Below are 24519 nucleotides of genomic sequence, written 5' to 3'. Positions count from 1 at the left end.
ATGACCTTACTGGGGCTTGAACCTGGGGACCCTGTCAGTCCAGCTGGTTCCTTCATGATTGAACTGGTGACTTTGATGTTCCCAGAGAATGCTATATTCACTGTGCCACTGGCCTGAGCCTACATTTAATTAATTTTCAACAAGAGAATCAGAGAACCAAGACTATTAGGTAGGGAAGTAGGTGTATTTAACAAATTATTTTGGGACAACTGGATATCTACATGCAAAAGAATGAATTTGGAGACTGTATTCATACCATATACAAAAATCAATTCAAATTGGATGAAAAGCCTACATATAAAAGCTTGTGGACAAGTCCTGCCAGGGGTGGAGATGCAAAGACCCAACTCTGGGACCAGGTGCAGTGACGCAGATCCACTTTATTCAGGAAGTAAGCTAGCTTATATACATGAGTTAAGCCAACAGGATTTTACAGTATGTTCTTCATAGCCAATGATCAGATCAGCTGAAAAGAGCAGGGAGCTGCATGGCTGACACTGTCACTTCCTTATAGCGGGCGAGCTTCCTTCCTAGGTATGCCCAGGAGGCTTCTGGGAGCTGGAGTATTCTCACAGCATTGCATCAGCCACAGCTGCAAGGAATATGCTCTGTGCTCCACCCACATCTCCCCTTTCTCTTTTAATTAAGGCCAATTGGACTTGATGAATGACAGCTTGTTGTTGTAGCTTCTGAATGCTACACATTAGGCAATGGAAGCCTAGTAGAACTAAAACAACAATAATACCTATTATACTATATGCTAATAGATTAGCTGGATTAAACAATGAGGCAAGCTTCTGTAATGTTTGACTAGTTAGGAAATAGAACGGGGGTCTTAAACAGTGGATTCCTCCTAGGGGTCAACATGTCATTTCTTTACCATTGTGTTACAGAGACCTTCTAGGTGCCATTAAACAGAGTTCTATTTTGATTGTAAAAAATAGATGTAGGTTCATGCATGCCCCCTTCCCACAAAGGTCTCAGCATCAAAACAAGAAATGGATGGCTTGCCATGGGCTGCATACTCCATATGGTTGCAAGCAAGGCATATTCCACAAATTACAACAACATGACAAATCATACAATTTCAACAATTACAGAGGTATATACTTCACCAGTCTCTGATCACTTTGAAAAAGTCACAAAATATCCTCAGCCTTCTTTCTAGCCATGGGAAAGCTTCCTGGGGCAGGGGAAGGGCCTCCAGCAAAGCCACCCCTCACCCCCACCAGGGCATTTCACACAGTCCAAAATCCGCAACTCCATCCAACAAAGGAGCCAGTGCTCACTCGGGTCATAGTCCAGGAAATTAGTCCATGCACATGAAGCCTCAGTGACCACCCTCATCCCTGCTGTCCTGGAAGGTCTTACACTTTCCCAAAGAGGAGCACATGGCAATGGCAATCAGCATTTCCATCTCTGCTCTGAAGAGCATGATGGCATCCACCCCTATGTCCCAAAATATCAGCAAACCCACTAGCGGCTTAGCAGGCACTCCCTGCCTTTCCAGCAGCCACTTGGCAATGCTGGCTTCCATTCATCCTCCCACCACAGCTGCTGCAATTTAAGTCTGTGAATCGCAACTCTGGCCCAATTCTCCTTATCCTCCAAAGATGAACTGAAAACACCAGCTTGCACTGCCAGAATCAAGGCCCAGGCTGCTGTTGCCTGCCTCTGGGAGTCAGTGGTTACTGCAGCACACATAAGCAAGAACAGTGCACCAGGGCCTGGGGGCCCATCAGGGGCAATTCTCTCAACCCACCCCACCAAAGCCTCCACATCCCCCCAGGTGATGGGGCATACATGACGGCCACAAGGTCTTCTTCTAGAACGCTGAGGACCTCTTCCCTCAGGCATATTTGATGTGGAGAAGGCCAGGGATGTGGCTTTGGATGATGAAGACTGAACCACTTAGTGGGTGCTCAATAAACCCTGTCAAGCAAGTTGGGGGATTCCTGGGATCCAAATTGTCTGAAAAACACAAGCATAACCTCTCTCTTGCATTAGAAGAGGGTGTGATCCCTGTCACTATGCCATGGCTGGGTCCTTCCAGCATCATTTCAGAGAGAGGGGGAGGGGAGAGAGAGAGCAAGAGATACAGAAAAATAGACAAGACAGACAGACAGAAAGAAGAAAGACACATAGGGGCATATGGGCTGGCCCATGGGTTTGCAGCAAAAAACAAACAAACAAACAAACAAACAAAAACATGGTGTTGGAGAAAATGGTGTCTGAGAGGCTGGGGTGGCGCATTGAGCCCCGGCAGGGAATGCAGCAGAAGCAACTTCCGCTTTTTCTGGTGGCAGAGCTGATGGAGCAGTTAGCAATTTGGTTGGTTTCATTTCTGCATGCTCAGCAGCAATTTCGTCAAACTCAGAGGCTAAATTACTTTCCTCCTCATTGGAGAGGTGTGAACAGGAAGGTAGGGGCTCCCCAGAGAGAGGGGTATCCTGTAATATTTTTGGCACTGGTGGAGGGTCCCCAGCAGAAGCACCGGTCAGGCAGGTATGTATCACTAGCAGGGCAGGAATGAGGCTGAGAGGGAAATTTTGTCCCCCATGTACTTTGGCCAAATGGACATGCTGGAAAGCTTGGGCCCAAGTATCAGAGTCCCAAAGAGGCGTGTCCCGGAGCCAAAGACTGAAACCAGAGAGGATCTCTCAGTACATACAAAGATCCTTTTCACTAACTTTAACTCACCTACTCTGCAATAGGGCATGCAGGACTCAAGCCTGCGAGGCTCGAAAGTGAGATAGAAGACTTCCCATTGCAGAGGGTCACTCACCCATCCCTTGGATGCCAGTTAGGTACCTGCCTGACATTGGGCACCAGTTGTGGACAAGTCCTGCCGGGGATGAGGACAACGCAGACACAAAGACTCAACTCCGGGGACCAGGTTCAGTGATGCAGATCCACTTTATTCAGGAAGTAAGCTAGCTTATATACATGGGTTCAGCCAATAGGTTGTTACAGCATGTCCTTCATAGCCAATGGCTGAAAAGATCAGGGAGCTGCGTGGTTGGCGCTGTCACTTCCTTATAGCAGGTGAGCTTCCTTCCTGGGTATGCCCAGGAGGCTTCTGGGAGCTGGAGTATTCTCACAGCATTGCATCAGCCACAGCTGCTAGGAATGCACTCTGTGCTCCACCCACAAAACCTAAAAGTGTTAATAGAAATCATTTTTATGGACCTGGGTTAAGCAAAGATTTCTTAGATATCACACTAAAAGGATAAAAGATAAATTTAAGAAAACAATTTTATCAAAACTAAAAACTTTGTTTCAAAGGTCATTATCAATAAAATGAAAACACTACCCTTAAAATTGTATAAAATATGCAAATCTCATTAAGGGATTTCTATCCAGAATATATCACCAACTATTACAACTCAATGAAAAGATAATCTGTTTCAAAGATTGGCAAATGATCTAAACAGATATTTCTCTAAATGAGATATACAAATGTACAAAGAAAGATACTCAACATTAATAGTCATTAGAGAAATGCAAATCAAATTCACAATGAGATAACACCTCACATTTACTAGAATGGAAATATGCAAAAAGACAGATGATAACAAGTGTTGAGAACATGGACAAATGGAAACACATATACAATGCTTGTAGGGATGTAACATGATAAAACTGTTACAGAAAACAGTTTGGTGGTTCCTCAGTAAGTTAAATATTGATTATCATATGGTAAAGTAATTCCACTTTCAGGTATATAACAAAAACAAATTGAAAGGCTATGTTCAAACAAGAACTTGTACATGAATACTCATGGTAGCATTTTTCATAGTACCCATAAAAGTAAAGACAACTAAAATATCTATAAATTGATGGATGGTGAACAAAAAGGTTATACCCATACAATGGAATATTACTTGGCAATAAAAAGGAATACAAGCTCTGGCTGGTTGGCTCAGTGGTAGAGTGTCGGTCTGGCATGCAGGAGTCCCGGGTTTGATTCCCAGCCAGGGCACACAGGAGAAGCACCCATCTGCATCTCCACCCCTCCCCCTCTCCTTCCTCTCTGTCTCTCTCTTCCCCTCCTGCAGCCAAGGCTCCATTGGAGCACAGTTGGCCCGGGCACTGAGGATGGCTCTGTGGCCTCTGCCTCAGGTGCTAGAATGGCTGTGGTTGCAACAGAGCAACGCCCCAGATAAGCAGAGCATCGCCCCCTGGTGGGCATGCTGGGTGGATCCCAGTTGGGCGCATGCGGGGGTCTGTCTGACTGCCTCCCTGTTTCCAACTTCAAAAAAAAAAGGAATACAGAGGAAGACATGATATAACATGCATGAACCTTGGAAATATAATGCTAAGTTGAGAAAGTCAGACTAAATAAATTTATATACTGTATTATTCATTTATATGAAATTTCTAGACTAGGCACATTCAGAATGAACAAAGGTAGATTAATGATTTTCAGAGGTTGGAAGGAGGTGAGAAAGAGGAGTGACTGTTAATGGGTAGAGGGTTTCTTTGGAGGTGATAAAAATGTTCTAAAATTGATCATGGCGATGATGGCACAATTGTGAATATACTAAAAATCAATTAATTGGAACTTTAAATGGGTAAAATAGACAGTATATAAATTATATTTTAGTAATGCTGTTAAAATAATACATAAAGATATATTTTAGTTCTACTTGTTCCTTTCCAATCTGAATGTTTTCTGTTTCATTTTTTTGCCTAGTTACCCTGGATAGAATCTTCTGTACAATCTTGAATAGAGATTATGAGAGCAGACATCCTTATTTTTTCTATTTTTTTTTTTAGAGAGAGATATAGGAAGGGAGACAGAGAGAGAGAAAGAAGAGAAAGGAGAGGCATCAACACATAGTTGTTGCTTCACTTTAGTTATTTATTGATTGCTTTTCATATTAACTGGACTGATGAGCTCAAACTGAGCCAGTGGCCCATTGCTCAAGCCAGTGACCTTGGGTTCAAGCCTGTGACCTTGGGTTCATGTCAGTGATCTTGCACTCAAGCTGGCGAAGCTGCACTCAAGCCGATGAGCCTGTACTCTGTAGCTGGTGACCTCGGGATTTCAAACTGGGACACTCAAGATCTCAAGTCAATGCTCTATCCACTGCTCTACGACCAGTCAGGCCTTATCTTGTTCTTGATATTTGTGGGAGAGCATTTAGTTTTTCACCATTAAGTAAAAATCCATTAGTTGTGGTCTTTTAATAGATGCCATTCACCTTTTATCAGGGTAAGGAAGTTTCCTTCTATTCTTACTTTGTCGAGTACTTTTGTTTTGTTTTATTTTTTATTTTTGGCAGAAACAGAGAGAGTCAGAGAGAGGGACAGATAGGGACAGACAGGGAGGGAGAGAGATGAGAAACATAAATTCTTTGTTGTGGCTCCTTAGTTGTTCATTGATTTCTCATATGTGCCTTGGTGGGGGGGGGTACAGCAGAGTGAGTGACCCCTTGCTCGAGCCAGCGACCTTGGGCTTGAGCTGGTGAGCCTTGCTCAAAGCAGATGAACCCACACTGAAGCTGGGACCTTGGGGTCTTGAACCTGGGTCCTTCACATACTAGTTTGATGCTCTATCCACTGTGCCACCACCTGGTCAGGCCTGTTTTATTTTCTTTATTACCATGGAAGGATGTTGAATTTTGTCAAATGTTTTTATTTTCATTTATTGTGATGATCATAGTGTATTCTATTGATAAAGTGTATTATAAAAATGGATTTTTTGCATGTTAAACCAACTTTGCATTCCTGGGATAAACTCCTGGTCATGGTATATAATCCTTTTTATATATTTCTGGGTTAAATGTGCTAGTGCTTTTGTTGATGGTCTTTGCATCTATATGCATGAGATACTGTTCTGTAGTTTTCTTCTACGTCTTTCCTGGTTTTGATATCAGGGTAATACTGGCCTCATAGAATGAGTTAGGAAGTGTTCTCTTCTGTTTTGGAAGAGTTTATGAAGAATTGGTATTACTTCTTTTTATGTTTGGTAGAATTCACCAATCTGAAACAATCTGGTCCTGGGTTATTCTTTGTGAGAAGCTTATTAATTGTCTATTTAATCTCTACTTGTTATAGGTCTATTTAAATTTTCCTTTTTCTTGAGATAATTTCAATAGTTTGAATCCTTCTAGGTGTCTTTTTATCTGTTATCTGATTTGTTGATATACAGGTGTTTATAGTAGCCCCTTATGATTATTTTTATATCTATAAGGTCAGTAGTAATGTCCTCTCATTTATTTTTGAATTTAGTAATTTTAGTATTCTTTTTTCTTCATCAAAGTAGTTAACAGCCTGTTAGTTTTGTTTATCTTTTCAAAGTAACAACTTAATTTATTTTTAATTGAATTTATTGGGGTGACATTGGTTAATAAAATGATACAGGTTTCAGATGTACAATTCTTATTTTTTCTTTAATTAAGTGAGAGGCAGGAGGCAGACAGACTCCCGTATGCACCCTGACTGGGATCCACCCGGCAAGCCCCCTACAGGGTGATACGCTGCCCATCTGGGGCTACTGCTCCACTGCTCGGCAACCGAGCATTTTAACACCTGAGGCAAGGCCATGGAGCCATCCTCAGCACCCTGGGCCAGCTCCCTTTAATTGAGTATTGGCTACAGGAGGGGAGGAGAAGAGAGAGACAGAGACAGAGACAGAAGCAAGGGGGGAGGGGTGGAGAAGCAAATGGGCGTTTCTCCTATGTGCCCTGACCAGGATTTAAACCCAGGACTTTCACATGCCGGGCCAATGCTCTATCATTAAGCCAACCAGCCAGGGCCAAGTATTGCATGTTTAAAAAAAATTTTGGCACACCAGTTGAAAATGCTGCTTAAGACAATTTCCAGACACTTGAAATTCTTTGATAGTTTTTATCAGTTTGGCTTGTTTTACTGGGAAGGGGTTGTAGGGCTCTAAATCCTTTCATCTTGGAAGTGGAACCAAAGAATATTTTTTAAAACATGTAAAGTGGTCTTATAAAATTGTTAGGAAAAAGATAAACACTCTCAGAAAAAAAAATGTGCAAAGAGCAACAGGTAATTCACTTTAAAAAATAGAAATGGTCAATTAATATGGAAAAAAATTGAGTCTATCAAAAGTATCTGAGTCAAAGATATTTAACTCAGAAGACTATTTCATTTTTCTGTTATTAAATTGTTGAAAATGAGAAGTAATACTATCAAGTATTGTCAAGCCCATATGTAAACACACACTTGCTTATACAGTTGAGGGAAATATTAATTACAATGAACATTTTAGAGGGCAATTTGAGAATATATACCAAGATTTTTTTTTAAGTATCCCTTTAAAGATTTCTATTACTAGGAATTTATCTTAAGAAAATTATCTAGGGGGTGGTTGGGAGGGAGATATATTCGGTGGGACACTTGAATCTATGTAAGCACAATGAATTAAAATCAATAAAAAAAGAAAATTATCTATAAAAAAGATATATTTTAATATAATCAGATATTTTTTAAAACATAATTTATTGGCTTTCTAGTGTCCCTTTTAAATGGATATATAGAACTTATTTAACTTTTGTATTGCTGAATATTTAATTTGTTTTGATATTTTTCAATATTATAATCAGTGTTTTGATTAGCATAGCCATAATTAGTTTTGAATATATTATTTCTTATTTCCCTAGTGTAAAGTCCTAGAGAAGAATTTCTGGCTTAGAAAACTATATACACTTTTTACTTTGGATAGACTTTGACAGATCCCTTTCCACAATAGTTATTTCACTTAAGGCTGTATGTGCTGTGTGAAAATGCCAAGTTTATTCATCATGCCCAATACTATATATTTTGTTCTACAGTTACTTTTTATCTTCTCTTATTTTTCATCTTTCTCATCTCCATTCTTCTTTTTCTTCTTTTATTCAGTGAGAGGAGGGAAGGCAGAGATAAATTCCTGCATGTGCCCAAACAGAGATCCACCTGGCAAGCCCACTATGGGTAAATGCTCTGCTCATCTTGGGCATTGCTCTGTTGATCAGCAACCAAATTCTTCCTAGGCCTGAAGTGGAAGCCATGGAGCCATCCTCAGTGCCAAAGGTCAATTTGCTCCAAACGAGATATGGCTGCAGGAGGGAAAGAGAGAGAGAGAGAGAGAGAGAGAGAGAGAGAAGTGAGAAGGTGGAGGGGTGGAGAAGCAGATGGGTGCTTCTCCTGTGTGCCCTGACTATGAAACAAACCCAGAACATCCACACTCTGGGCCAATGCTTCACTACTGAGCCAACTGGCCTAGGCTCTATTCTTCTTAACATTAAAAATATATAATTCTTTAATGTACTTTTCCAGTATTAATTTTTGAATCAGTGATGAATTTTAGAAACTTCTCCAGTGACATGCTTAGGATTCATCTTAACACATTTTCTTTTCAATATGATATTCAGGACACTGTTAAGTCATAATATAAGACTGGTTTATCACATTTTCAAATTGTATGCAACTAAGAGGAAAAGCTCTCTGTCCCACATTCCGCATTTGTTTGTTACTTCAGTTATCATAACATCTCTACATAAAAAAGCATGATTGTCACCTACAAATAAAAAAAACTTGAGCCCTGGCCAGGTAGCTTAGTTGATTAAAGAATCATCTGCATATACAAGGTTGCAAGGTCAATCCTTGATCAGGTCAATGGAAGAATCAACCAATGAATGTATGGATAGGTGGAAAAATAAATTGATGTTTCTCTCTCTCTCTTCCTCTTTCTCTTAAATTAATGAATTAAAAAATGTTTTTTAAAAATGAGAGAAAAATTTAAAACTTGACAATCAAGGAGGTTAAATCACTTAATTATGGTCACATAGTTTTAATTGATGTTCAAACTCAAGTTTGTTTGGTTGCAAAGTATGTACGTGTTCTCCTATAGTACATTTTTTACAGTTCAAAAAGCATATTTTTAGAACCTACTATTCACCATGTACTATGCTAATGACAGAGAATATAGTGCTGTATAAAATTTATATTGTCACTACTATCATGGATCTTACATTCTAATACAAATGCAAAGCAATAACAACTCAACAAGCAAAAAGTATGAATTTAAATAATGACATGTAGTATAAAAATAGAATAACTTAATGATAGAAAGTAATTTGGGAAGGACATTAGATAAAGAATCCAGCTATATCTTTTTAAAGAGATTTAAGCAAGATTTGAATAATAAAAAAAGTTAACCATGTGAAGAGCATGAGAAAGGACATTCCAAGAAGAGGAAGTAGATAGTTCCAGACTTATGATGGTTGACTCACAGATTTTCAACTTCACAGTGGTGTAAAAGTGATACACATAATAAATTACATGAGATCTTCAACACCTTATTATAAAATAGCCTTTTTGTTAAATTATTTGACCAACTGCAGGCTCATGTAAGTGTTCTGAACACCTTTAACATAGACAAGGCTAAGCTATGATACTTGGTAGTATAAATAAATTAAATATATTTTTTGACTTACAATCTTTTCAACTTACAGTGGATTTACTGGGATGTATTGTAAATCAAAGAGCATCTATAATTGCAAGTACAAAGGTCTTGACTCAGTAACAAACAGCATAATTTAGAAACAGAGCTAAGGTGATGCAGACATTTGCAATATATTCTGGCATCACAGTATCATGAACTCTTGTTTGTTTTGAGGTTTTTTTTTAAATAAGTCAGTATAACAGAATGTATGCCACTTTCTCTAGGATGTAGAATACTAAGTATAGGGTGGAGCAAAAGTAAGTTTACAGTTGTTCATATGAAAAATATATAATAATTAATAAATTATAATACAAGAATCAACTGTATTTTTGCATACTCACAACTGTAAACCTACTTTTGCCCAATGCTGTATTTGCCTTTTTAGCTTTCTTTGAAAATAAGGTATAGAAATGTGATCTTTGTAGCTTTGCCTATCTTTTTTGGCTTCTGACCTCCAGAACTGTAAGAAAATAAATGTGTATAGTTTTAAGTCACCAAGGTTGTGGTAATTTGTTACAGTAACCTCAAGAAACTAATGCAGAGAACTAAGAAAGCACAGGTTGTATCATGTATGGTCTTGTAGGTCATAACAAAGAGTGTTTATTTTACGTTGATATAAAAAATAAAAGTATTTTAAGCAGGAAAATAAAAGTATCTGCTATATGATTTTAAAACATGATTTTTGCTCCTATGTGGAGAAATTTTCTAGAATTGTGCAATATCAGAGTGAATGACCGTATACCAGTTAGGAGGCTATTGCTACAGGGTGAGAGGTATTGGTATCTTGGACTTGTATATTGATAAAAAATAATTGAATTGAGGAGAAAAAGATAAATACATAGAGTTTAAATGAAAAATGAAATGATGCAAAGCTCTCAGGAGATACTGACAGAAACCAAGTAATGGCAGAGAGATTAGTTTTAGTTGTGGAATAGCTTCTTTACTTTAACATTAATAAAATGGTAAAATAGAACGTGTATGAGAATATACCATTTGATGGTATTTTACTTTGAATATTTGAGGATGACATATTTAAAAAGTGAAGACAACTAACATAAAATAGTTTTTTCTTACTATAGACAAAAATATAAAATATACTGAGATTAAGTAAAATCCACCTTGGGTTTAGTCTCTCATGAAATACTGAGTAGATAGCCCAAAACTTGGGCTGAGGTTATAGAAACAAATCAGATGTGGAACAGAATAAATGATTGAGACCAGACTTTCAACACAAAGAGAAACACTAACAAAAGAAGTCAATTTTGCTCCATATGTACCAATAAGAATATAATATACTATCTGAAAATAGGTCTAATCTCATTGAATAATGTGCTATTTCAACTATATCTAAACTACTATTGTTATTTCTAGGAACCAAATGTAACACAGGAGATCCAAACCCATAAAATTGGTCTGATGTTGTTGCAGGAGCACCAAGAAACCACGAGAAGAACCAGATAGAACAGAATTAACCTTTATTACTTATACACAGGGTCAGCACCAATGGCAGCAGGTTAGTGAAAGCTCCATACACAACTGAGGGGGGCTGTGATTTTTATTGCTAAACCTTAGGCAATTACTTAAGAAAAACTGTTTATCTATGGGCAAGCTAGCAGATGAGGAGGCAAGAAGGCGATGGAGGAAGCATATGCATTGGTCTGTGCTGCTTTGCCTTGATAATATCTGATGATTCAGTTCCTTTGTCTTTAGTAAAACCTTAGGAGCAGTTTTATTACTCTCTCTTCTGTAACTCGCTGCCAAGATCTATGACTACAGTGTCAGGGACTGGGGAGGGGGAAAAGCCATGTCCAGTACTGACCCTACAACACAACATTACAAAGACATTAACAAACAATAATTCATTTTGAGTAGGAAAAGAAAAGATGATTAAGTATCTGGAAACCATTTTATAAGAAATAGTTGGAGAAAATGGGGATGATTAGCTAATACTGATTTTAATATATTTTAAAAAGCTATTATGGGCTAAACAGGCAGTGGCACAGTGGATAGAGCATCAGACTGGGATGCAGAGGAACCGGGTTCAAAACCCTGAGACCGCCAGCTTGAGTGTAGGCTCATCTGGTTTGAGCAAGGCTCACTATCTTGAGCCCCGGGTCACTGTCTTGAGCAAGGGGTCACTTGCTCTGCTGTATCCCCCTTGTCAAGTCACATATGAGAAAGAAATCAATGAACAACTAAGGTGACTCAATGAAGCATTGATGCTTCTCATCTCTCTCCCTTCCTGTCTGTCTGTCTCTATTAGCCCCTCTCTCTTTCTCTCTCTGTCTCTGCCACAAAAAAAGCTTTTATGCGGAAGGGTAAAAAATTCAGTCATTGTTTAAATGGGAATGATAATAATTCTGCTGAATGCAAAGTTATTTTGATAATTAAATGAGTATACTTATAAATATACATTATTATTTCTACTGTTATTAATATATTCTTATTTTTCTAGAGGGCAGAGCTTGGACCAATTATGTTAGAATAAATCATATTTCATCCAAGCAGGAAAAACAACAGTAAGTGTGTAAGTGTAGGAGATCCTGTTCGATAGTTAGAACACTGTCATTTAAAAAAAACCCAGGCAAACGTGAAGGACCCAGGTTTAAAACTCAGATGTCTACGGCTTAAAGCATGAGCTCAACAGCCTTGAGGGCAGGCTCACCAACTTGAGCGCAGGGTCACTAGCTTGAGCATAGAATCATAGACATAACCACATCATCACTGGCTTGAGCATAAAGGTCGCTGGCTTGAGCACAAGTTGCTGGCTTGAGCAAGGGGTCACTTGCTCTGCTGTAGCCCCCTGGTCAAGGCACATATGAGAAAGCAGTCAATGAACAACTAAAGGAACCACAACAAAAAAAAATTGATGCTTCTCATCTTTCTTTATCCCTGCCTGTCTATCTCTATCTATCACTCTCTCTGACTCTCTCTCTGTCTCTGTCACCAAAACAAAACAAAACAAAACAAAAAAACCTAGGCAGTGGGTAAGATTACTGCAAAGGTAATTCAGAATATATTCCCATTTTGAGTGGTGTGGGAGGTAAAACAATAACAATATTATTCCTTCTATCTTCTAAATTTTCCTGGTGGGTCAAGAGCCAAATTAACAGGGACAGAATAACAGGATAAAATCAAAGTTTAGTACATGAACACAAAGAATTCACACAGGCATGATTTTTCCAGGAAAATTTCAAAGACAACAAGGCAACACTGTATATATAAGATATTTATACTTTTAGACAAAGAAGATTTGGGGGGCACAGTATTAGATTTCAGAAGTCAGAATGGGAAATTTATAGGTAGTTGAAGAAGAGCAGAACACATAAAAGGTAAATTCTTGCCAGATAACTCAGAATAAATGGGACACAGGGAGTAGCTAGATAACAGGAACCTGCCTGAAACCCTCTTGTTTACCATACTTAATTCAAATTACACTAAAGCTACAACTTATGTTTTAATTTCTGAAACAGGTTTCTTTGTTTTAATCTCTTGGGGAAGAAGGGCAGGGTGGTTCAAAAGTTCTATCTGAGGTTTTTTTTTCTTTTCTTTCTTTCTTTTTTTTTAAGTGAGAGGAGGGCAGATGGTGAGACAGACTCTGGCATGTGCCTTAAGCTGAAGTCAACTGAGCTATTTTTAGTGCTTGGGGCCAACATTTGAACCAAAAGGGCCACTGGCTGTGAGAAAGAAGGAAGAAGAGAAGGGGGGCATGAAAGAGGAGAGAAGTAGATGTTTGCTTCTCGTATGTGCCTTAACTGGGAATTGAACTCAGTACGTCCAACACGCGGCTGACATTGTATCCACTGAACCAACCCTCAGTGCCTTTTATTTCTTAATAAACAACTTAAAATAAATATCCCAAAAAGCAACTGTGGGGTAGCAGAATTTTATCCTCTTCAGTAAAAATTTAGGCAAAGTTAATTATGGAAGTCACATATACAACTATTAAGTATTCTGCTTTAATGTTTTTAATATACATCTGGCAGAAATAATATTTTTAGACTGTATTTTCCAACTCTATTCCCTACCTTCTGCTATCTCCAACTTTAGCCCAAGAAAAAAGATTGAAATATAGGAATTGGTACAGCCACTATAGAAAACAGTATGAAAGTTCCCCACAAAAGTAGAGCTACCATATGATCCAGAAATTCCACTTTTATGTGAAATTATCCAAAGGAATTAAAATAAGAATCCTCTAGATATAACTGCAGTCACAAGAGATAAGAATTCTTAGATTTTTTTTAATTTCCTAAAGTCAAATCAAAGTAGAGGAAAATTTGCACTAATTTTACAAATGTCATTATTTGTTACTACCCCTTGGTCTTTTTTTAGCTCTCACCTGCCAGATAACACTGCTTTGTGTATCTAAAATTGTGCTTCTGAAAGACAGAAACCATGGGCCAAAACAGAAACACTAAGCTAGTGTGTTCCAAAAGGAAAATTAATTTGAAAAGCACCTGAGTACAAGTGGACTGAGACCAGCAAAGGGTGGCAGCCCCATGTGGGGTGAGGCAGAAGTTATATAGATTTGTCAAAGGGTCTCAGGAAAAGGGAACTACAGATAGCTTCTTCTGTTTGTGGTTGGGAGTGATGCCACAGTTTCTCAAAATTATTTGCACCCTGATCCAATTGTTCTTTATTAGTATCCAGCTGCCTCAAAGGTCTGAGGCAGATTACTGACTAAGGAAGTTTTTCTTTCTCCTTCAGGCCATCATTATTCTTGAGAATGATGGTGGCTGAGTAGCCATTTTATCTATCAGTTTATTTTGTCTACCAGGAGATTTTTGAGGGTAAAGCAATCTATTTCCAACTATGCCATTAAATTGCTTAAATTGCTTTATTATCTTTAAAATCTATCTCTCTCTTTTTTCTTGGTCTGAATTTCCTGATCTGTAATGTAGATGGAAAAGAAAAAAGAACTCTAGATTATGCTGTGTACCTCATGGATGGACCTTGAGAATATTATACTGAGTGAAATAAATAAATCAAAAAGATCTAAGAACTGTAATATTTCACACATACTTAGGATATAAAACTGAAACTTATGGACAAAGATAAAAGTGAAGTGGTTACCAGGGTAAGAGAAAGGGTGGAGAGGGTAGGGGGGAAGTGTGTAAAGAGGACAAATATAAGGTGACAAAATATGATTTAACTTTTGGTGCTAAGTATATAATATAATCAATGTGTTGTTTTTTTTCATCCACATTACAGATCAGGAAATTCAGACCAAGAAAAAAAAGGGGACAGAGAGAGAGATTTTCAAAATAATAAGACAATTTTTTTTTGTATTTTTCTGAAGCTGGAAACGGGGAGAGACAGTCAGACAGACTCCCACATGCGCCCAACCGGGATCCACCCGGCACGCCCACCAGGGGCGATGCTCTGCCACCAGAGGGCAATGCTCTGCCCCTCCTGGGCGTCGCACTGCCACGACCAGAGCCACTCTAGTGCCTGGGGCAGAGGCCAAGGAGCCATCCCCAGCGCCCGGGCCATCTTTGCTCCAATGGAGTCTCCGCTGCAAGAGGGGAAGAGAGAGATAGAGAGGAAGGAGGGGGGGTGGAGAAGCAAATGGGTGCTTCTCCTATGTGCCCTGGCCGGGAATCGTACCCGGGTCCCCCGCACGCCAGGCAGATGCTCTACCGCTGAGCCAACTGGCCAGGGCCAAGATAATAGGACAATATAATGACAGAGTTGATAGTAGATAACTACTCTCGTGTTTATCTGAAACCTATGTACTTTTATTGATCAACATTACCCTGTGAAATTTAATTTTTATTATTTTTTTTTATTTTTTATTTTTATTTTTTTTATAATTTTATTTTTTTAATGGGGTGACATCAATAAATCAGGATACATATATTCAAAGATAACAAGACCAGGGTATCTTGTCATTCAATTATGTTGCATACCCACCACCCAAAGTCAGATTGTTCTCCGTCACCCTCTATCTTGTTCTCTCTGTGCACCTCCCCCTCCACCTTTCCCTCTCCCATTCCCCCTCCCCCCTGTAACCACCACACTCTTATCAATGTCTCTTAGTTTCACTATTATGTCCCACCTCCGTATGGAATAATACAGTTCCTGGTTTTTTCTGATTTACTTATTTCGCTTCGTATCATGTTATCAAGATCCCACCATTTTGCTGTAAATGTTCTGATGTCATCATTTCTTATGGCTGAGTAGTATTCCATAGTGTATATGTGCCACATCTTCTTTATCCAGTCATCTATTTATGGGCTTTTTGGTTGTTTCCATGTCCTGGCCACTGTGAACAATGCTGCAATAAACAAGGGGCTGCATGTGTCTTTATGTATCAACGTTTCTGAGTTTTGGGGATATATACCCAGTAGAGGAATTGCTGGGTCATAAGGTAGTTCTATTTCAGTTTTTTGAGGAACCACCATACTTTCTTCCATAATGGTTGTACTACTTTACATTCCCACCAACAGTGGATGAGGGTTCCTTTTTCTCCACAGCCTCTCCAACATTTGCTATTACCTGACTTGCTAATAACAGCTAATCGAACAGGTGTGAGGTGGTATCTCATTGCTGTTTTGATTTGCATTTCTCTAATAGCTAAAGAAGATGAGCATCTTTTCATATATCTGTTGGCCATTTGTATTTCTTCCTGGGAGAAGTGTCTATTCATATCCTCTTCCCATTTTTTTATTGGATTGTTTGTTTGTTTGTTGTTGAGTTTTATGAGTTCTTTGTATATTTTGGATATTAAGCCCTTATCTGAGCTGTTGTTTGAAAATATCATTTCCCATTTAGTTCGCTTTCTGTTTATTTTGTTATCAGTTTCTCTTGCTGAGCAAAAACTTCTTTGTCTGATGTAGTCCCATTCATTAATTTTTGCCTTCACTTCTCTTGCCATTGGAGTCAAATTCATAAAATGCTCTTTAAAACCCAGGTCCATGAGTTGAGTACCTATGTCTTCTTCTATGTACTTAATTGTTTCAGGTCTTATGTTTAGATCTTTGATCCATTTTGAGTTAATTTTTGTACAGGGGGAGAGACTGTAGTCCAGTTTCATTCTTTTGCATGTGGCTTTCCAGTTTTCCCAGCACCATTTATTGAAGAGGCTTTCTTTTCTCCATTGTGTGTTGTTGGCCCCTTTATCAAAAATTATTTGACTATATATATGTGGTTTTATTTCTGGACTTTCTATTCTGTTCCATTGGTCTGAGTGTCTATTTTTCTGCCAATACCATGCTGTTTTGATTGTCGTGGCCCTATAATAGAGTTTGAAGTCAGGTATTGTTATGCCCCCAGCTTCATTCTTTTTCTTTAGGATTGCTTTGGTTATTCGGGGTTTTTTATAGTTCCATATAAATCTGATGATTTTTTGCTCTATTTCTTTAAAAAATGTCATTGGAAGTTTGATGGGAATTGCATTAAATTTGTATATTGCTTTGGGTAATATAGCCATCTTGATTATATTTATTCTTCCTAGCCAAGAACAAGGTATATTCTTCCATCTCATTATATCTTTTTCAATTTCCCTTAACAATGGTTTATAGTTTTCATTATATAAGTCCTTTACATTCTTTGTTATGTTTATTCCTAAGTATTTTATTTTTTTTGTTGCAATCGTGAAGGGGATTATTCTTTTGAGTTCCTTCTCAGTTGTTTCATTGTTGGCATATAGAAAGGCTATTGACTTCTGTATGTTAATTTTGTATCCTGCGACCTTACTGTATTGGCTTATTGTTTCTAGTAGTCTTTTTGTGGATTCTTTGGGGTTTTCGATGTATAGGATCATATCATCTGCAAAAAGTGATACCTTTACTTCTTCTTTTCCAATATGGATGCCTTTTATTTCTTTGTCTTGTCTGATTGCTCTGGCTAGAACCTCCAGTACCACATTAAATAAGAGTGGAGAGAGTGGACAACCCTGTCTTGGTCCTGATTTAAGGGGGAAAGCCTTCAGTTTAGTGCCATTTAATATGATGTTAGCTGATGGTTTATCATATATGGCCTTTATCATGTTGAGATACTTTCCTTCTATACCCATTTTGTTGAGAGTCTTAAACATAAAATTGTGTTGTATTTTATCGAAAGCCTTTTCTGCATCTATTGATAAGATCATGTGGTTTTTGTTCTTTGTTTTGTTGATATGGTGTATTACATTAACCGTTTTACGTATGGTGAACCATCCTTGAGATTCTGGGATGAATCCCACTTGATCATGATGTATTATTTTTTTAATATGTTGTTGTATTCGATTTGCTAGTATTTTGTTTAGTATTTTAGCATCTGTATTCATTAGAGATATTGGTCTGTAGTTTTCTTTTTTTGTGCCATCCTTGCCTGGTTTTGGTATGAGGGTTATGTTGGCCTCATAAAATGTGTTTGGAAGTATTGCTTCTTCTTCAACTTTTTGGAAGACTTTGAGTAGAATAGGAACCAAGTCTTCTTTGAATGTTTGATAAAACTCGCTGGTATAGCCGTCAGGGCCTGGATTTTTATTTTTGGGGAGGTTTTTAATGGTTTTTTCTATTTCTTCTCTACTGATAGGTCTGTTTAGGCTTTCTGCTTCTTCTTGACTCAGTCTAGGAAGGTTGTATTGTTCTAGGAATTTATCCATTTCTTCTAGGTTGTTGAATTTAGTGGCATAAAGTTTTTCATAGTATTCTACAATAATTCTTTGTATATCTACGGTGTCCGTGGTGATTTCTCCTCTTTCATTTTGGATTTTGTTTATATGAGTTCTTTCTCTTTTTTCCTTGGTAAGTCTTGCCAAGGGTTTGTCAATTTTGTTGATCTTTTCAAAGAACCAGCTCCTTGTTCTATTAATTTTTTCTATAGTTTTTCTGTTCTCTAATTCATTTAGTTCTGCTCTGATTTTTATTATCTCCTTTCTTCGGCTGGTTTTGGGTTGTCTTTGTTCTTCTTTTTCTAGTTCCTTAAGGTGAGAAGTTAAGTGGTTCACTTGGGCTCTCTCTTGTTTGTTCATATATGCCTGAAGGGATATGAACTTCCCTCTTATCACTGCTTTTGCTGCATCCCATAGATTCTGATATGTCGTTTTGTCATTTTCATTAGTCTGTATATATCTTTTGATCTCTGCACTTATTTCTTCTTTGACCCATTCATTTTTTAAAAGTATGTTGTTTAGTTTCCACATTTTTGTGGGATTTTTTTCCTCTTTTTTGCAGTTGAATTCTAGTTTCAAGGCTTTATGATCAGAAAATATGCTTGGTACAACTTCAATTTTTCTGAATTTGCTGATGTTGTTTTTGTGGCCCAACATATGGTCAATTCTTGAGAATGATCCATGTACACTGGAGAAAAATGTATACTCAGTCACTTTGGGATGAAATGTCCTGTAGATGTCTATCATATCCAGGTGCTCTAGTGTTTTGTTTAAGGCCACTATGTCTTTGTTGATTCTCTGTTTGGATGACCGATCTAGAGCTGTCAGCGGTGTATTGAGGTCTCCAAGTATGATTGTATTTTTGTCAGTTTTTGTTTTAAGATCAATAAGTAGCTGTCTTATAAATTTTGGTGCTCCTTGGTTTGGTGCATATATATTAAGAATTGTTATGTCTTCTTGATTCAGTGTCCCCTTAGCCATTATGAAATGGCCATTTTTGTCTCTGAGTACTTTTTCTGTCTTGTAGTCAGCATTATCCGATATGAGTATTGCTACACCTGCTTTTTTTTGGATGTTATTTGCTTGCAGTATTGTTTTCCAGCCTTTCACTTTGAATTTGTTTTTATCCTTGTTACTTAGATGAGTTTCCTGTAGGCAGCATACAGTTGGATTTTCTTTTTTAATCCATTCTGCTACTCTGTGCCTTTTTATTGGTGAGTTTAATCCGTTTACATTTAGTGTAATTATTGATATTTGTGAGTTCCCTATTGCCATTTTATAGATTGCTTTCTGTTAGTTTTGTGTCTTGTTTGATCCTTCTCTTTCGTTTTTCTATCTTTTGTTTTTATTTGGTTGTATTCCATACATCTTTCCTCTGTTGCTATCTTTTTTTATCTCATGTGCTTCTGTGGTGGTTTTTTCAATGGTGGTTACCTTTGAGTAATGAAAAGGGTCCCTACCCTGTTCATTGTAGCAAACTATTTTGTGAGTACTTTTGCACTCCATCGTCCTTTGCTACTGTTAATCTCCATCTTCTCCCCCTCTTTCTTTTTGTTGTAGTCACATTTTAAATTTGGTTTTATTGCATTCTTCTTGGAGCTTTTACTTGTGGCTCTATTTTTTTTTTGTTCTTTGTATCTGATTGGAGAACCCCCTTTAGTAATTCCTGGAGTGGGGGTTTTCTGATAATAAATTCCCTCATCTTTTCTGTATCTGTGAATGTTTTTATTTCTCCTTCATATTTGAAGGATAGCTTTGATGGGTATAGTATTCGTGGCTGAAAGTTCCTCTCTTTCAGGACTTTAAATATTGGGGTCCACTCTCTTCTAGCTTGTAGAGTTTCTGCTGAGAAATCTGATGATAATCTAATGGGCCTTCCTTTATATGTTGTATTCTTCTTTTCCCTGGCTGCCTTGAGAATTTTTTCTTTGCTGTTGGTTTGTGTCAATTTCATTATGATATGCCTTGGAGTAGGTTTGTTGGGGTTAAGAAAACTCGGAGTTCTGTTTGCTTCTTGAACTTGAGGCTTTAGTTCTTTCCACAGGCTTGGGAAGTTCTCATCTATTATTTGTTTGAACATGTTCTCCATTCCATTTTCTCTCTCTTCTCCCTCTGATATACCTATTATTCTTATGTTATTCTTTTTGATGGAGTCAGATAATTCTTGTAGGGCTATCTCATTTTTTTTAATTTTTGAGTCTCTTTCTTCTTCTCTCTGTTGTGCCTCAAGTTGCTTGTCTTCTATTTCACTAATCCTCTCTTCTATCTGACCTGTTCTATTAGCTAAGCTTGTTATTTCGTTTTTCAGCTCGTGAATTGAGTTTTTCATCTCTGTTTGATTTGTTTTTATAGTTTCAATTTCCTTGGACATATATTCTTTGTGTTCATTGAGTTGTTTTCTGAGCTCCCTAAATTGCCTTTCTGTGTTTTCTTGTATATCTCGGAGGATTTTTAGGATTTCTATCTTGAATTTTCTGTCATTTAGCTCCAAGGTTTCCAATATATTAAATTTTTTCTCCATAGATTTTTCCTCATCTAGCTGTGTTACCTCTCTTTCTTTTGTATCCATGATATTCGATTTTCTCTTCCTTAATGGCATCTGAGGGTGGTTTTGTTGATAGTATTAATGAGATTTAATAAAGAATAAAAAGTTAAAAAAATAACAATAAAAAAATAAAAAATCAAAAAGAGTTGTGTTTTTTTTAAAAAAATTAATAATGAAATAAAGAAAAATAAAATAAAAATTAAAAAAAAGAAAATTATTCCCCCCCCTTTTTTTTTCCTCTCCTCTCCTCTCCCCTCTTTTTTGAGAAAATCTTGTGGTGGACTGTGAATTATAACAAACAATGCCTGTGATGGAGGGCCTGAATTGGGGAAAAGTAATAAAGGGGAAAAAAAAAAAAGAAAAAAAAAAGGAAAGAAAAAAGAAAAAAAAGAGCGTATGGACCCACAAAAAGCAAATAAGGAAAAAATTGGGGTCAAGAATGAAATGATTTGCTTTTAGGTGTTGGTTGTCTAAGAGTTATGATGAGAGGAATAAGAGGAAAACGGAAAAATGGGGGGACAAATTAAAAAATTACTATTGTATTTAGTGGAACAAGAACTAGATAATATGGAGAGCCAGGGATGAGAGCACTGCTAGTGAGTTAAAAAGGTGAAGTGAAAACCCCCCAAAATGCCACAAACATAGGTTTGATTCCCAGATAAGATAATTTGTTTGTTATTGAGGTTTGAATGAGAGGAGATGTAAAGGAGAAAGGAAGAAACTAATATAGAGGGAGAAAAGAAAGAGAGTGAGAGAAAAAAAGAGGTAACCACTAAAAGAAGAAAAAAGAAAGGAGAGAGAGAGAGAGTTAACGGTTTTGGAGTGCAACCCTCATAGAGAGAAAGGAAGAGAAGAGAAAAGATAATGGGAGTTGTAACACTTATGGGTAGTGTAGTTCAAGGAGAGGAGAGAGTAAGACCGGTAGAGAGTTAATCGGCCAAATTGGAGGAGGAAAAAAAAGTCTCAAGAATGAAGATAAGAGAAACAAACGAACAAATATAATAAAATGGGATAGGTTATAAAGTCTGCAGATTATTCTTGATTTTGAGAGGTTATCTTCTTACTTTTTCTTTTTTCTCCCTCTTCCTGGTCGGTGGCTCTGTACCCCGGGTTCTGCCCCTTTGGCATGCTCAGGTAGAGGTTTGCAGTTGATAAGTCTCTATGGCAATGTCATGTATTGTGCTTTAGTCTCGTTGGCAGTCGAAGCTCAATAGCATTTATAGGCTCCGACAGTGAGAGAGTCCGTGTAACACAAGCGGGCGCCCACTTTCGGGGTGCTTGGAGGAAACTCTCACTCACTGTCTGCGACCAGGATATCCGGCCAGCAGTCTCACGCTCTGAGTGAAACCCCCAACCGCAGGGAAAAGTTGTAGCGTTGGAATTGAGTCTCACTCCGTCCCCGTGCGCGGCTTTTGCAAGGCGCTGGGGCGGCTCGAGATTCCGCTTTGGCCCACACAAAGGCCCCTGACTCTGCCCCTCTGTGCGATAACACGGGTGTGCACTGCCGAGGCACTCGGAGGAATTGCTCACTCCTTATCTGCGTGCGCAAACCAGGATATGAGGCCGGCCGCGGTTCCCTCTGAGTGAAACACCCTCCAGCACGGAAAATCTCCACCGTTGGAATTGAGTCTCGCTCCGTCCCCGTGCGCGGCTTTTGCAAGGCGCTGGGGCGGCTTGAGATTCTGCTTTGGCCCACACAAACACCCCTGACTCTGCCCCTCTGTGCGATAACACGGGCGCGCACTGCCGAGGCACTCGGAGGAATTGCTCACTCCTTATCTGCGTGCGCAAACCAGGATATGAGGCCGGCCGCGTTTCCCTGAGTGAAACCCTCACCAGCATGGAAAATTTCCACCATTGGAATTAGTTCTCACTCCCTTCCGTGCGTGGCTTTCCCAGGAAGAAATTCTCGCCCACTAACTGCGCACCGACCAGGAGACCGGGTAAAATGGCCGCTCTGCTTTTCTTTCTTTGTTTGGGTTTGGCGCAAGTGTTAGCTTGTATTGCCCGGGTTGCCACAGGATCAGTTTTTCCTCGGCTTGGATCTCCGTGCCACAGCCTGGTTCAGCCGTTTGTGCCGTGGCCTGGATCTATTCACCCCCTTTGCCCACCTCAGTTTCTATATTCACAGTTACCAGAGAATGCCGCCCTGTTTAGGTTAGTGAGGAAGGAGGAGCATTTCTTACTCCCTATTTCCTTCGGGCTTTGGTTATATATTTAGCCAATTTTTCACTCAATCATACCTTTGGGTGTATTGCGAAGCATCTGGAAGCTCCAAGTATAGGTTTTTCTGTTTCTGGTTGAAGATCTTGTTGAGTTTTGGGGGAGATTTATCGGTATCGCTTCCTACCCCGCCATTACTCTGATGTCATCTCAAAATTTAATTTTTAAATAAATTTTTTTTTACAGAGACAGAGAGAGAGAGCCAGAGAGAGGGATACATAGTGACAGACAGGTAGGAAGGGAGAGAGATGAGAAGCATCCATTTTTGATGCAGCATTTTAGTTGTTCATTGATTGCTTTCTTACATGTGCCTTGACCAGGGGGTTACAGCAGACCAAGTGACCCCTTGCTCAAGCCAGCGACCTTGGGCTCAAGCTAGTGAACTTTGCTCAAACTAGATGAACAGGTGCTCAAGCTGGTGACCTCGGGGTTTCAAACCTGGGTCCTCCACATCCCAGTCCAAGGCTCTATCCACTACACTACCGCCTGGTCAGGCTAAAAAAAAAAAGACAGGGCCACATAGTAAACCTGACAAGATCATTTGAGGCCTATACAATGGCCATGCAAACTCAGAGACCTACAGTAACCACTTAGGATGTTCTGAAATAAATTTTTTTCTAACTAAAAGCAGTTTATCATGGGTAGCCATTTTCTAGAGTGGTATTTTTCTCTTAACAAAAGTCAATGTTTACTTTAATCCAGCCTGTCTGTTGTCTTTTTCATCTACATACAATAACATACCTGATAACATGCCTTTTAAATGTAATAGTAATCTTTATCTGCCTCCCCTCAGGGCAGGCATCCGACCAGAGCAGTAATCAACAAACCCCCTCATTGTTATTACAATCATTTCAATTAACTATTAATTATCTTATGTCTGCCAATGTAAAAGAAATTTCACTATATAGATTTTTACTTTTTATCCAATCAAAAATTTCCCATAATTTTCTTTCTTCCACCTCCCTAATTTATCACCAATTTATTTTATGTAACCCCCTTACAACTTTCTCTTTGATTCTGATGTATAAAATAAGTGGTAAAGCTGCCTTTTTTCAGAGAATTTTCTCAATTTGTTAAAACTTTGTTTCCTGGCAATTGTCAACAGATTGGCTCAAATAAAGTCATAAAAATTCTTATACTCATGAACATTTCTTACACTGATAGTAAAGAAAGGTGGGAGGATGTTATGAATTAGGTAATATTTTTAACCTTTTATTAAAAATCAAAATTTAATTGTCCTCACTATTAGAAGGGTAGTGTTACTTTTGAAGAGCAAAAAGTTTAAAACTTATTAAAATTATTTTAGAGAGAGAGGAAGGAGAGAGATATATAATTTATTGTTCCAATGATTTATACATTTATTGGTTAATTCATGTATATGCCTTGACTGGGGATCAAACCTGCAACCTTGGTGTATCAAAAAGATGCTGTAACCAACAAAGCAACTCGGTAAAGGCTGAAGAGCAATTTTTTAAAGAATGCAATGATGCTTTTATAAAATAAAAGTACTGGAAAAAAAAAACCTGAAGTAGTTAAGAGCTAAATATTTTTGAGTTGAGAAACTATAAATGAGGTCGGAAGACATCACCTCTTACATTATCACAGTGTATAGAAATGTTTCACAATATTATGTATCGGGAGAGCAAGAACCACCTCCAGAGGTTTTAACTGTTCTTTTTCTGTTTGTTGCTTCTT

The 24519-nt window shown here is 38.2% G+C and overlaps 1 pseudogene; it reads left to right on the top strand.

Annotated features, from left to right (window-relative positions):
* The first annotated feature begins 2224 nt into the window (after nucleotides 1-2224).
* Nucleotides 2225-24519, top strand: part of LOC136317717 (neuronal membrane glycoprotein M6-b pseudogene) — a 30634-nt pseudogene continuing 8339 nt past the window's right edge.

The sequence above is a fragment of the Saccopteryx bilineata genome, chromosome X (assembly GCF_036850765.1).
Source record: "Saccopteryx bilineata isolate mSacBil1 chromosome X, mSacBil1_pri_phased_curated, whole genome shotgun sequence".
Taxonomy (NCBI): Eukaryota; Metazoa; Chordata; class Mammalia; order Chiroptera; family Emballonuridae; genus Saccopteryx; species Saccopteryx bilineata.
This window is presented reverse-complemented; position numbering and strand designations above follow the sequence as displayed.